General features: G+C 41.3%; 2 long non-coding RNA genes across 2 annotated transcripts in view; one reads left to right on the forward strand and one right to left on the reverse strand.

The window, feature by feature from the left end:
• Window positions 1-10,351, forward strand: part of LOC309326114 — a 68,460-nt gene extending 58,109 nt beyond the window's left edge. Inside the window, exons 2-3 of the long non-coding RNA XR_014150167.1 lie at window positions 8,525-9,029; window positions 9,348-10,351. This is a non-coding gene — a long non-coding RNA (uncharacterized lncRNA). The remainder of the gene's footprint in view (window positions 1-8,524; window positions 9,030-9,347) is intronic.
• LOC309326139 overlaps window positions 1-14,044 on the reverse strand; it is a 180,544-nt gene that overhangs the window by 128,081 nt on the left and 38,419 nt on the right. The window lies entirely within an intron of this gene.

Below are 14,044 nucleotides of genomic sequence, written 5' to 3' on the forward strand. Positions count from 1 at the left end.
AGCTTCAGTCTGCCATCAGTTTCATTTAATACATTACTTTCAAACTATAACACTTAAAAACCATAACCAATGTTATAACATAGTCTTTTTCATCTTTTGCACATTAGTGTTGTTATTGCCTTTTAAAAAAGCAGCCTGTGTTTTGTTTCCAAATTAACAACATCCAGTTTTAAGAAACAAAATTTAATTAAGAGAACTGGGAGTTAATGCTGCAATCTTACACATCTCTTCTCAGAGATGTCTTACTAAGTTCAGACTTATTCCTGGGCAGTGTATGTAGGATATCAGCCTCAATTATTTATATATATGAAAACTCAATTAACAGTGTAATCCTAAACTTGCCTCCTCAGAAGTAAATTATACTGATTTCAATGGTGCTTCTTTCCAGGTAAGTGGGGTAAGAATTGCAAATCTGGTTTAAAGACGCAACAGAGTTGATGAAGAGATGAATTGCTCTTCTTGTTGTGTGTGTTTTTGAAACAAATAGATTTTCACAAGCGAAGTATCTCGTTCCTTACAGCTACTTTAGGCATTTAACTTGTTACGACATGACTACAACTATAGTCCCTACTGAAATGAGCATTTCCCCCCCCCTAATTTTTTTGTCACATCATTAATATCTTCATTCAAAGATCACACATCTTTACTTCAAATAAGCCATTCAACCATACAGTCAACATCATATGACCTCACTTACAAACAACCTTTGACAGCTGGCAGAAGGGTGAGTAATGGCGTTCCACCTGCCCTCTCCGAGAATTCTTGCATACTTGCTTTATATCTTTGCTTTGAATGATCACATTGCAATCAGTAACCTCCTACATTTACCAGTGATTTTCACAAATGCATCAGCTTTCCTACTTAATTCAGTTTTGTTTGTCTGTTTTCAAACAGAATTGCACATTTAAGCAGAGAACATCCTTTTTTAAAAAATATAGCAATAGAGGCTGAAGAAATCTTGGCTCCCACCCAGTTCTAGTCATGGGCAACTAGATGAGTGTTAACAACTGGTGGTCTCAGGTGAGGATGCAGACCCCAAAGCAAATACGAAAATCTAATCAGACCGTTTAGTGCAATCTAGATGTTCATTGCAGTGCAGATCCATACTAGTGCATGTGGAAGCCCCTATATGGGAACGGAGACAGGTTTTTTTTTTTCTTTAATGCCCATCATAAAACTCCAGTGAGTTGTAGTCATGGATGGTTAACAAGAGCCAACACAGTCAAAATCATCTGGACAGGAAGCCAGCACTCTTTTGAGGGCCAGAAATATTACTGGAAACTCATCTTTCCAAAAATTATTATGCCTCAAGTTTGCTTCCGGCTACTAGGTCAAAGTGCTTACATCCAATTAATGATATACACCTACGTCTACCCAGAATATAATTTAGTTGTGACTATACTTTATTGCTCCAGTAATCCTTTGAAGACCAATCTAAGAGTCATTGTAGATCTTTTAGTAAAAGTGCTACTTTATAACAAATGCCACAGTCTCCAGTTTTACCAACAGACTCCTCTAAGCAGCAAACACACAAAGATTGTTAACAAAAATCAGTTAACAAAAAACAGAGGGGGAGGGTTTCAAATACACTAGCTAATATGCTTTTCTTTACAGTGTAGTACTATGGCCTGAATGTCACACAATATGTATTTTATAGCAAGAGACGTAATTAATAGCAAAACAGGAATATGCTTCAAGCAGCCCTCACACTTTTTTATGTAGCATATCAATATTGTGATAAATAATGTATTTGAAAGCACCCTCAGATAGTAAAATCTATATTTCTCTCAACAAGACAAATTCCCGTTTTCAATGTCTATTCCAGTTTTCATACAGATCTTTGCATGAAAAAGTATCTGATGAGGCACCGTAAGATATTTAGTGGGGGAAAGGCATCTTGTTGTGATTTATCAAATGCATAAGAACCAAGAATGGCTTTCTGTTCCCATGGTGTTCAGATCTGCCCACAAAGGCCAGGCTTGCATGACAATGGCAATGCAATCATATTCTCTCCCAGGGAGGAAATCAAAGCTACTTCGCTCCTCCACCGTCTTTTTAGCGCATCTCAGGGTGGCACAACAGCTAAGCCAACGTTCCGCTTAGTGTGCCTTCCAAATTGTGGTTAAACTCTCTCCTCTTTAACCATGATTGGTAGCCAGGAATAAACCATGAGGACTTCTCTATGAAATTTTCATGTTCTGCAAAACCTCTGGTCCTATTGCACCAAGGCTGTGACCAGAGATGGTCAAAGATATGTTGGTGCTTTGAGCAAAAAAATCCAAATGGTGAGCCTTCTTCCCAGTGGGGCATAAAAACATAATAATGAACTACATATCTGTGCATCAAGTCTGGGTGCACAGTAGAGCTTTGAGGTCCTCTCCCCCCACATACACACACACATGGCGAGGGGTGTTACTCTGTCTGACAATCTAATTCCATACCTCCCTTTTGCAACACCAGTGGAGAAGAAATGGGATCTTCCTTCCTAGAGAGAATCTCTTTTCTGTAAAGAATGTTATGGTATGCCAAGGTATAACACTTCTGGGTTTGCTAATGAATTTGAAATGTGTGTAGTTCAGGAATGAAGAACCTGTGGCCCTCCAGAAATTGCTGAGCTATGGCTCCCACTATCCCTCACCACTGACCACAGTGGCTGGGGTTGATGGGAGATGGAATCTAACATCTCTTGGAGAACCGTAAGTTCCCATCCCTTATATAGTTTTGTGGGGCTGGAACACAGATACAAATGAAACTGCAGTCTCTTTGGATACATTTATGAAGTTCACAATCAGAGAGAGGAATAACATCACATTCTCTATGGAAAATCAGTTTATTATTTGGGGAAGCCAGGATTTGCTGAATGAAACATCTGTTTGAGAAGCAGAGGAAGAGTGAAATAAGGCTCCTGGTGTGGTCTAATTCTTTTCCTAATTCTTTTTTTTTAATGTTCCAATGCTTCTATGTATAATGAAAGAGCCTACGCAATTGCCACACTAATCATTTATAATCAGAAAATAGACAAGTCCCATTGTATAACTGAACCAGCAATATAGCACCATCTGGTGTGTGAAGAGTGAAGATGCAATATGGGGAAAAAATGCAAATGCAGTTTTGTAATAAACAAGAAGAGAAGGAAAAGCAAAGTGTGCAATTTTAGAAGGGGCCACCACGTGGCTTGCAGCAAAAGCAGCAAAAAATTATGGCAATTTTCAAAATCACCTGGTTTTTGTTCAATATATGCCACAGTTATCAGACTTCTAATGCAGAACATTTCTGTGAAAGTATTCCGCAAAACACCACATAATAATTAGCCAAATAAGAACACTGGGGGGAAAGGAGTGAAAAGCAAATGGAGCTCATTTTCCCCACCCTTGCTCCTCACTCCCACAGAAAGCATCTGAGTTGCCAGAACTGATTATCCAGATCACCCTTCCTAATCTGGTGCCACCCAGATGCTTTTGGATTCTAGTTTCTGATATCTCTGACCGGTAGCTGTGAAAGCTGGGGCTGATGGGAGCTACTGTTCAAAACATCTTAAAGCTCACCAGATTGAGAAGATTATAGGAACAGTGAAGACAAAAGGCACTGAGAGCAGCTTTAAGGGAGGCAAAGGGGGCAAGGACTGACATAGGGATCTGCCCTCTAGATGTTTTTGATGACCATTCCCATCAGCCCTGGTGTCATATACCTGTGCTGGCTAGGGCTGGTGGGAATTGTAGTAAAAAGAAAAGGAAAAAAAGAACACCTGGATGGTACCAGGTTGGGGACAGTTTCCTTACACCAAGTCATACTGCTTGTCCATGCAGTCCAATATTGTCCACTCTGAAGGTGCATCTTCATGGTCTTTCCCATCAAAAACTACCTGGTCCTTTTTAACTGCAAATGCCAGAGGCTAAACCTGGTGCTCTTCTTGATGGGCTTGGTCCAAACAATGACAAACTATTGGTGCTTTACTATTCCAATTTTAAAATATGATGGGATTGGATTCGACTTTATGTATTTTGCACGCACCCAAAATGCTCAGCTGATGACTGCAACATGCATGCATGACATTAAACGATGTTTCAGCATTGTTTGGAAGGTTTCATTTCTGTTTTTCAACTAACGAAGGTTTGTTGTTATTTCAGAAACTGGAACTGTGGTTAATTATAACTATGGTTTAAGGGGGGAACCTCAGGGTCACAGACCAAATTAAGTCTGGTGTCATATGTGATGTCAGGTGTAGGACAGGGAGGGTTGCAACCGCCAGTGAACAATTGGGAGCCTAAAAATGCTACCCTGATTGTTTCATAGCAAGTAAGACTTGCTGTCAAACACTAATCAGCCAAAGCAGGGCTTACTGTTAGCACAACTGATCCTTTCAATTGCTTGCCTGAATGCAAGCTAGCAATGCAAAGGCTCTTCCTCATAGCCTAATCCAAGCCCACAAACGTAAGGGAACTAAGGATCCAACCCACTGGCTGTAAAAGGTTCCCCACTTTGCTATATAGTATACAAGCAGGACGTAAAACTTCCTTGCACTTACACATGAGACCGAGTGAGATTTTCTTCATGTTTGGAACTAATTTACTCCTAGTTTAACCAGGAGTTAGTGAAAACATAAATGGGGAGTGTAATACATTATCCCAATGTAAGTAGAAGAAAAAGTAATATGTGAACTGAGACAGGAAGTCTATAATATTTTTTATACACTGGGTCTGATTTAAGCATCCTTGTCTCACAATTGAAGTGATTAAAGCTTGGTAAGGGAGTGATCCCTTCTTGAAATCCATATTCATGAGGACCTCCTCAAAATCTCATGTTATTCCATGTCTTTTATTCTTGATTAATTTGGAGTGTTCTCATCATTGCAGATACAGATTAGAATCATCACTGGTCCTTCACACACTCTTTACAAGGGGTTAGAAATGCTTCATTTTGGCAGGTTTTAATCACCTTCTTTCCTTAGCAGAAAGTCCAACTGTTACCCCAACTGTTCTAATTTTGGAACAGGATCCCTATTTATTTTAATTTCATTTATGCATTTGTTTACCCCAATTTTCTGAGGCTTATGCCCCGCTCAGAGTGGCTTAAGGTGTTTTTCAAAAAAAAAATGTAAATTAAAATTACAAATCACTATTAAAACAAATCAGTAAAATAAAATACAAAGACAGATGTAACAGATAGTAACAGTCTTCAACATAGACACTTATGTAAGGCAATGCAGAACATTTTCAGGCAAAGGCTGAAAATCTAACCCCATTTAACTGGGAGGAAGCCCTACTGAATTGAATAGGACTTACTTTTTAAGTAAACACGATTAGGATTAAGCTTCTGGTGTCAATTTTGCTCAAGGATGGTCTAAGACATTTTGTTACCTGAGGCAGAAAAATCCTACAGCTGCCCCTTCCTGGGAGTAAAAATGCTACAATAATAAATTAAATAACTAAGATTTTGTTGCCCCTTCATTATACCCCACACATTATACCGCCTCATTCTCCCTAATGGTAGAACCTGCCCTGAGTCTACTAGTCTCAGGTGAGCTCCAGACAGATGGGCAGGTCCCTGAGCCTCTTGGCATCCCGTGACGAGGTGAGCTTCCGTTGCTCTGTCCCAGCTTCTGCCAACCTATCTATTCAAAAGCATGCCAGTGCAAGTAGATAAATAGGTACCACTGTGGCGGGAAGGTAAATGGTGTTTCTGTGCGCTCTGGTTTCCGTCACAGTGTTCCGCTGCACCAGAAGCGGTTTAGTCACGCTGGCCACATGACCCAGAAAGCTGTCTGTGGACAAACGCTGGCTCCCTCGGCCTGAAAGCAAGATGAGTGCTGCAACCCCAGAGTCGCCTTTGACTGGACTTAACCGTCCAGGGGTCCTTTACCTTTTACCTTTGCTAGGTGGATTTATTTGGTAGGCATGAATGAAGAAGGCAGCCAGATTATCTCCTCATATTCAGACCAAATCCAGGTGGATTGAACTAAGAGAGCACGGTACTAAAGGTCACTTTGAGAGGCCTGCTTTCCATTCTCACATATGTCCACTGCATGAGACACCCAAAGGAAGAGCAGCTGGCATGGTGGTGCAATTGGGGCTGCCTTGCTCTCCTGACTTCCCAACCCCGCATGTCCCTGTAACTTACTGAGAGGGGGACAGGAAACGGCAAGGCAACAAAGAGCTCAGCTTGGTACAGGCGCAGCATTAGGAGCACTGGATTGGCCCTGTCGCTACAGACTCCAAACTCCCTACCAATTCTGCTTGGGATAGGACTAAATTGTCAGAGGGCGAGGAGTCTAAATGAAACTCAACTCGCACCCAAAAGTGGGTTCAGAGAGATTCTCAATGAGCCAGAACTGAACTCAAACCTAAGACCCCCTCTTGGTTATCTTGACTCCTATCCTCCTACATTTTGTGTTTGAGTGTGAAGTGTAGGGAGGGCTGCAGCTCAGTGGTAGAGAACGTGCTGTGGATGCAAAAGGTCCCACACTCAATCCCCAGGATTTCCAGGTAGGTCTGGAAGAGACCACTGTCTAAAACCCTGGAGAGCTGCTACTAGTTGGTGTAGACATACTGAATACATCTATATAGACCGATGGCCTAACTTCATATACGGCAACTTCTTTTTTAAAAAAAAAATAATATTTATTAAATTTTTAACAAGAAAAGAGTTACAAAACAGTAAAAGAAAAATACACAAAAAAAATACAAAAACCAAAATTAAACATAAAGAGAACAAAGAAAAAATAAAAATCCCTCTTTCTAATATCTTACCACTCATTTACTTATTTTCATGACTTCCTCACACCTCCCTTTTTTGTATTCCATTTAAAAATTTGTTCAGCAAATTCATACACTCTTAGTTTACCCTTAATTGTTTATCCTCACATATTATAACTTCAAATTTTCGTCTAATATCAATCCATTGCATATTCTTGTTTTACCTTATTACTAGAACCACTTCGTTTCATTCCAACGTCATTAACATTCAATAATTTTACAGTGTTTCTGTAGATAGATTTTAAATTTCTTCCAGTCTTCTTCCACCAACTCTTCTCCCTGGTCTCTGATTCTGCCAGTCATTTCCGCCAATTCCATGTAGTCCATTACTTGCATCTGCCATTCTTCCAAGGTGGGTAGGTCTTGTGTCTTCCAATGCTTTGCAATGAGTATTCTTGCTGCTGCTGTAGCATACATAAAGAAAGTTCTATCCTTCTTTGGCACCAATTGGCCGACCATGCCCAGGAGAAAGGCCTCTGGTTTCTTCAAGAAAGTATATTTAAATACCTTTTTCATTTCATTATAGATCATCTCCCAGAAAGCCTTAATCCTTGGGCACATCCACCAAAGGTGAAAGAATGTACCTTCAGTCTCTTTACATTTCCAACATTTATTATCGGGCAAATGGTAGATTTTTGCAAGCTTGACTGGAGTCATGTACCACCTGTATATCATTTCATAATATTCTCTCTTAAGGCATTACATGCCGTAAATTTCATACCTGTGGTCCACAACTGTTCTCAGTCAGGCAACTTCTTATGTTCCTAATACAGGCAGAGTCCACGTAAATGTAGATGGCTTGATCATAACACCAGCCAAGTTCAATTTGTATTTTTGTTTGGCATTCTTAATGTAACTTATTAAACTCTGGACAAATTTTCAGTTCAAACTTTGCATTTAAACTGAAATTTCAGATCTAGTATGCTGATTTTATTTTTTTTTTAGAACATGGAATTGGGAAAAAGTGTATTTTGCTGGAGAGCAGGAAAACCAAAAGGTGGGATGTTTGGTGCAGAATTCAGTTTCCTATAAATCTCATATTTCATTAAAAAAAACAACCCTTATGGTGGATTAGAATAAATCTACTCTGGATCATGTGTGCTGTGGTACTGAAATTGTAGTGCTGTTGCCATGTTGTTTTTATGCTTTGTTTCACTGTTTAAATATTATTTTAACTGACTGGTTTTACTGATTGCATTAGACGCTGTTTGTAGAGGAATATATAAACATGGAAAGTAAATAAATAAGCCCTAACTTTTAGCCCTCATGGTTGCAGATGTATGCTTGAAAAAGTGTGTGAGACACGATGAAATTTTTGGAAATAAAAAATGAACAGTATAATATTTCCAAAATAACATTTAAATTCCAGTTTAATTACCAGATGGATAAAGAAGAAACTGGTCCCTGCAGCTCAGGCCTAGTCAAGTTTGTTACAACTCAATGTCATGCTGTCCATTTTGGTGTCAACAGCCACTGAAGTGCTTGAATTACAGGGTCAGGGGCTTACATTTTGCAACAGCCCCTGTACCTGTTTCTAGAAAGCTGTGGGGGATATGATTTGGCCAAAATTGGAGAAGGTATCTATGGATTAAGGCTTGTGGATTTCATTAAGTGTTCCCCAACTAACTCCCCCTTGACTGCATTTAATGGCATCAGCATGGGGAAGAATATGGGAAATTATGGGCTCCAGAAAATGGGATTCCTGGGTTGACACAAGGCTGGGTTTCAGCCACAGATCATATATTTCCTTTTCTCCTGTCTATGTCATAAAGGAGGAGCCAATGGACTGCAAGACACGTCTATCAGTTGTACAGGCTTCATGCATAACCCACTCCTGATTCATCAGCTCATACTGCTGAAGATGCAAGCCTCTGTTGAGTTGAAACAGCACCTTGCTGCTGCTGCTGCTTCTATCAAAATTACTATGGAGAGTACTTCAAGGAAAGTGCCACTTGTCAGTAGCCTTGGAGCAATAAAATCCATGTAAACCACAATCAACTTAGGGAGAATTCACTGACAGGTTCATGGAGCATTGGTCTATCAATGGCTATTCATCATAATAGCTTAAGAATGCATCCTCCAAGTTCACAGGCATCATCAAATGCTGGAAACAATCACAGGTAGGATGTCTCCTCTCCAGCCTCTCTTGCTTTTGTGAGCTTCTGGAAGTTATTTGGCTAATTACCTGTAAACTGGGATCCTGTCTTTGCTTCCATCTTTCCATACCTCCCCACTGGCAAGTACTGGAGCTGAAGGATCTTTGATATGATCCAGTAAGTCGCTTTCAATTTCCGCCACCCAGGGAGACTCGCCTGGTGCCTTTGATACATATCTTTAGGTGGCAATCACAATATTCCTTTTCCTCCATGCCTTTGGCTAATTAAACAATCTATGGCCTTTTAAATTGTGGGGGTATTGTTTGTTTGTTTGTTACTATGATACACATTTCTCTGTTTTTATACTGTAAACCATCCTGTGATCCTCAGATGAAGGATGATACAGTATAGAAATTTAATCATAATCATAATCTGCATTGTCTCTCTGGATCCACAACCCATATTGTTTTCCCTTTCTAATTCTTTTTATTTTTCTTAGGAGAGAGAGAGAGAGACTCCTGTTTGTTTCTTGTTTCTCATCAGGGGCTCTTGTCTAGAGTGGTTTCAGCCTGGCAACCAAAATGACGTTTAAGCAACACACTTCCTCTGATTTCCATCTCAGCTTTATGACCCTGAACAAGTTTATCTAATAGTGTGGAACAATGTAGTTTTGAAAAGCACAAGAATGTTTCATCCTTAATGTGGAAATGCTTTCAGATGAGCGGCAATGACAAACAGGATGCTATGCAAAGATGTTTATAGGGCTGTTTACCAGAATGCCATTATTATTACCATGCTATAAACTGCAAAAGATTGTAGCCAGACTAGCAACGAAAACTTCAAAAGAACTGGACAACCATATTAGCAACTTCCTAGAAACCGGGGCTACTTCTGCAGGCTCTGAAGTTATGTGGTTGAATTTTCTACAAATCCTCAATACATTTAGAGGTGAATCACACTAGGTCCTTAGCTCTTCTGCACTGGTTCAGGACTGTCATGCCATATAGAAATGTTTCCTAAGTCAGTAGGCTAGAGCAATTTTACATATTTTCTGGCAAGTCACTGACCCAATTTGCTCATCATTTGCATGGACATGGCCAGGGCCATTAGTGAGTCCTACCATTAGGGAGAGTGAGGCAACAGCCTTACGTAGCAGTGACACAACCCCCAGCAATATATTCCGAGCCCTTTGGTCATTCCCCTCTGTTGGGAGTTCAGAGCTATGTGTACTGCAGGCATGCCATATGTCCACTAAACCAGCCTGCTACCCTCAGATGCTGTGGATAATGCCTACAGTATGTTGAAGTACAGTCCAATCAGTTTCTGTACATAGAATATGGGAGGCAGCATCTTGACATTTGCCTCAGGCAACAAAATATCTTTGGCCAGCCCTGACCCTGATAAAGGACAATGATCTACTGATTATTTAAGCCAGGGGTATGCTGTGAACTGCCCTGTAGTCCATGGATGAAGGTTGGTATACAAATTTAATAATTAATTAATTTGTGGCACTCCAGAGATTTGCAGGACTGCAACTCCCATCATCCCTGCCCATGAGCCAGGGTGGCTGGAATGATGGGAGCTGTAGTCCAACAATATCTGGAGGGCCATTGGTTAGCCACCCCCTATGCAAGCAAATCAAAATCAAGTCTGCCATACTCAGAAAGTGGAGCCCATAACTCTAGACAAGTCACACCAGTATTGTTTCCTCCAGTTAGCATTTTCACCTGGAGGAATTTAAAGTTTGGGAACTCTTTGAGTTCAATCACACTACATGGTGACCCTATGGGAATGAGCTGTTTCCACATCAAGACTACCTGTGCGACAAACATAGTAAGTATAATCATGGTAGCTTGAAGAAGTCTCCTAATCTATTTTAGGCCACACCTTCCATATTTTTTTTTATCACACCCAATCTAGGCAAGTCCAAATATGGTCTGGAAATCACTCAAACTTCATCAACTCGTGTACTGTGCCTAGTAACTATATACTCATCCCACTATAATACAACTCAAAGTGGCCACAATTCACTCAGTAACAATGCTAAGAGAATGGCTATGGTTAGAATTCATGGGTAGTATGAAGAGATCCTGAAGGGGGCTGTTGCCCCTCACATGGCTTTTTAGTTGAATCAACACACCACTGAAACCAGATGTGGGGGTGCATGAGGATTCGGGTGGGGGGGTGCTGAGAGCACCCCATAACTGTTTAAGGGCAGCATCAAAGAGTGTTCCCTTCAGGTCCCAGAGGGAGGCAGCAGGAGGAGGAAGGGGGGAACAAGAGCAAAGGTGAAGGAAGACAGAAGAGAGAAGGAGAAAGCAAAAGCAAGGAAAGGAGGGAGATGAAGTAGATAGTAGTGGGGAACAGGAAAAACTACAAAAAGGAAGTAGGGCTGCTGCAATAAACATACTGGAAAGGGGAGAAAAGGAATCTAGGGAAGTGAGAGACTGAACAGGTCAGAAATGGGTGGGGAAAGATGGTGTCCAGTGATGAAAAGGGGTAACCACACGCTTGCAGTAAGGTCCCACCAGATTGTCCTCTAATGAGACCACCTGAGGTTCTTAGGACTTCTTAGACTTTACGTATGTAGGAGCTGATAGACAGGAATAAAAATGGCTGAGTGAATGGCTTGGAGCTTTAGCTAAAGATGATTGAATTGGTAATCAATTGGTGCGTTCAAGTTGATTGATTCATTGGCTGTTTGATTAAACTTGCTTGGTGTTAAATTGTCTTGGTACTCCCTGAAGTGAACAGAGAGGCATAAGAAGTTTTATAAATAACATAAAATAAGTCATCATTTCAGTGATGTAAAGACCCTTTATCTTGTGCGGACTTTTTTTCCCCTTCAGGGACATGGAGAATTTTCAGGTTTTGTACTGATACAAAAATGCAGTTTACAGAAACAGGTTGACCAGATTCTCATCCTTCTTAGGAATTAGGGCGGCATGTCATGGTGGCTGCTTCCCCCTATTCCTTTCCAACCAGTAAAGGAAAGAGGGTGAACCAGGGTCATCTTTGGAAACCAGCACAACTCCCAGGTATGTTTTACTGCTTGCATTTTTAAGCAGGACCTTTCAACTGGCTCACAGTTAAAATTACTGCTTCCGTTGCAACTACCAAAAGGATAAACTGCAGAGTAAATGTACAGCATAACAGTACAATGATAAAATAGAACATACTGCTTTAAGTGAGATTAATGCTTCCTACTTGGAAGGCTTCCAAACTGGTGTCGTCTAATTGAGTTAAAAACGTGTCACATTCCCCATTAAGTTTCCAATTCTTCTCATTTGCCAGCAGAAATATAAATGTCAATAAGAACCTTCCCAGTTTCAAATTGCAAACCTCAACACCACTTGCACGCTTGAGCTGCAGTGAACCTTATAGCAGAGATGGTGAATCTCTGGCCCTCCAGATGTTATTGGACTCCAACTCCCACCAGCTTCAGCCAGCATAGTCAATGGTCAGGAATGAAGGGTACAGGAATGGTCAGGAATGAAGGGCACGGGCTCCTCATTTCTGCTTTATGGGATCAAGATGTCCAGAATGGTAGCGTCAACAGCAAAGACCTGATGTCCCCTTTAACTGGAACAACACTGATCACAGTTTTAAAATATCAATTGCACATTTTTAAGGCATATTCTGCCCTTTCCAGACATGCTTCATATATTGGGAAATAATGTGTATGAGGTGTGTTAAGGGTGTGTATTACTTCTGGTGGGGGGACACATCACACTCCTTCTGGGGTAGTTTGTCCACCTTTGGTCCCCACCATGTGCTCAGCTCTCACCTGTGGCTCCTAGAAGCTGTCAGCATTCCAACAACAGGCACACCTTGAGAAATGGCTTTGACCGGCTAGTTAAACCAGGTGAGGGTGGTTGATGGGTCTCAAAGCCTCAATGAGTTAGGGACTTCACCTGCATACAAAGAGAGGCTCCAACAGATTGTGTGGCGAGACCAATGGTGGATCCAATGGTGAAGAAGGCAGTTTCTGCATGTGCTGTAGAGGGAAGTGGGGGACAGATGAGTTGCTCAGAGCAGGCCGACTGAATCATAGAGGCATGGGAGACCACCAGAAGTGCCCCATCAAAAGATCTCATTGATAGAGGTGGAGCGTAAGGAATCATACATGTCACCATAGTGAGGAAGATACAAGACAGCTTGTGTGCCTAACCAGATGCAACTGTTAATGGGCAACTTCAAGGCTCCCACTCCCCCCCCTTTTTTTTTTCTCCTTATGGGACTGAACAGCCCTCAAAAAGAGGACCCCTTCAAACAAAAAAAGAGGGCCACTTTCTGTAAAATAGGAGACACGGCCACCCTATTCTCAGCCCACTATCTGATAACTTTTTAATGGGGGTATAGAAATTGTGGGCCCATCTGTATTGCAGAGCATGTGCTCTACCATTGAGATATGGTCCCTCCCCTGAATTGATCCAGAGTAAATGGTATTGATCCAGACAGGAGGTAAGCTTAATATGGGGGGGGGAGGGGGGTTAGCTAGAGCACAGAGACGCCCAAGGCCTACAGCAACACAGCAAATCATAAATTCTAAATAAATCAATGTGATGTCTTTGTGTAACAACACTACTGCGTGGATAATAGGCTGTACGAGAATGTAATGTATGCCGCAGTCCCTATCGTTTCCCAACTTCGGAAAGAAAAATAACAAATGCTTGAAAACTCTGCCAAACAACAAAGCTGAGATTTTATACATGCACATCAATTTCGCCCTAAAGCCTTAAAAGCCCGAGGGTCATCCCAGCCCCTTTAATACCAAAGGGCCTAACTATGCCGCCGATCGTGCACCAAGCCCAAACCTGCTTTTGTCTGAGAAAAGATGAAAGCTCCCTAAAACAGGTGAAGGCTCCTTTTGAATCATCACCTGCAATTAAACAAAGGGAAACTTAGAGGAGGAGAGGTAAGCTGAACTCTCTTTTAAAAGACACCAGCAGAGCAGGTGGATGCTTGCCGAGGATGGCTGTGGTGTCTCCTGTCATTCTTTCACCAAATGATGTGCAGTCATGAGGATTTGCTGCACGGAGGCAACAGGTCAGTGGTGACGAAGGCTGATGAGGGCAGAGCACGGGAGGAGAAGGGAGGAGGAGAGGCAAGGAAAAAAATAGAAATATATATACACAGCCCACATATAAGACTCAGTGGGAGAAGACTTGGCTGTTTAATAGCATTCCTAGATCT

Source organism: Podarcis erhardii (genome assembly GCF_964252035.2).
Source record: "Podarcis erhardii genome assembly, chromosome: 12".
Classification (NCBI taxonomy): Eukaryota; Metazoa; Chordata; class Lepidosauria; order Squamata; family Lacertidae; genus Podarcis; species Podarcis erhardii.